Source organism: Trichogramma pretiosum, unplaced genomic scaffold, assembly GCF_000599845.2.
Source record: "Trichogramma pretiosum strain Unisexual culture from Peru unplaced genomic scaffold, Tpre_2.0 scaffold19, whole genome shotgun sequence".
Taxonomy (NCBI): Eukaryota; Metazoa; Arthropoda; class Insecta; order Hymenoptera; family Trichogrammatidae; genus Trichogramma; species Trichogramma pretiosum.
The window spans coordinates 1102252-1103511 of NW_019641707.1; positions in this window are offsets into that span (position 1 = coordinate 1102252).

Below are 1260 nucleotides of genomic sequence, written 5' to 3' on the forward strand. Positions count from 1 at the left end.
GACTCAGATACTAAACTTTATCAGAACTTGTATTTTGGTGTAACGATGAACATATTATAATATTGACCAATTTGAGGTATACGAACATGTTTGTTTTTGACTTACGTGGTTTTTTACACTATTTTTTCAATTTTAAGAGGTTTTGAGATTAGGAATGTCTTATTTGAGTAAAGATTAGAATTTTACATCAAATTTTATATGAAAAAACATGGTTTAGAAATTTTTTCATATGCACTCTAGAAAGCAGAGTAACAATCAGAATATCCCCAAAACATGAAAGTCCAACTTTGAGCCACTGTAGATAAATGAGGGTTGGACCTAGGGAGCTCAGGATTTTCATTTTTCATTGTGATCTTGAATAGTAAATGGTTACTTTCAACTTCATTTTTTGGGCCTTCAACACCTGTTGTGGAATAGTCCATACATACGACAAAAACATCACAATACTAATATCTAAGTATAGACTTTTAAAAAAGTTTTTTGTTGTCAATTTTGTGTTAAATGTCCATTTTTCTGGTAACTGTAGACTAAAAACATTAAGAGCCGAAAACCTTAAACTATAAAATTATTAAAGACAAACCCTTTTTATCATTAGAAAATAAAAAGTATTTCATTTCAATTTGCAATTATGTACATTAAGGGGGGAAAGGTACCTTAAACCTACATTTATGAAAAATTTATTAATTATGAAGAAAAACATTTTTTTTGGAATATACAGAGAAAACTTTGGTTTCTTCACTCTTTTTTCAAAGTTTTTCTCTGTGGAATATGAAAATTGAGGTCCCAGTCACCATAGAACCCTCCTCGATGAAGCAAGCCCACAGTCCTGACAGGTACCCCTGTGCCGTAGGATCCAGCTAGAACCGATGATTCAATCATGGTCCTTGGGGTCTCATTTTGATCATTAGATGTGTGGTTACAAACGCAAGCACTTTCAGATTTTTTTATTAGTTATACACAATTTGCCAGCCACATATGCACATTTATTCATTAATACTATATAATAAAATACAATTATGCTAGGGATGTAGCCTGAAAAAAGTGCAAATTTTGTCCAATACCTTTGAAAGTGCTTGCGTTTGTAGCCATTCACATGTAGAACAACCCCTGAAAGTTTCAGCTCAATTGCTCAAACGGTTCTCATTAAAAGTTACGGCATGCAAGCAATTTTGAGATTAAACGTAACTGCCCAAGAGTTGAAAAAAACCAAAATACATCAATATATGTCATAATGATACTCTCATGTCACTGAGGCTGCTT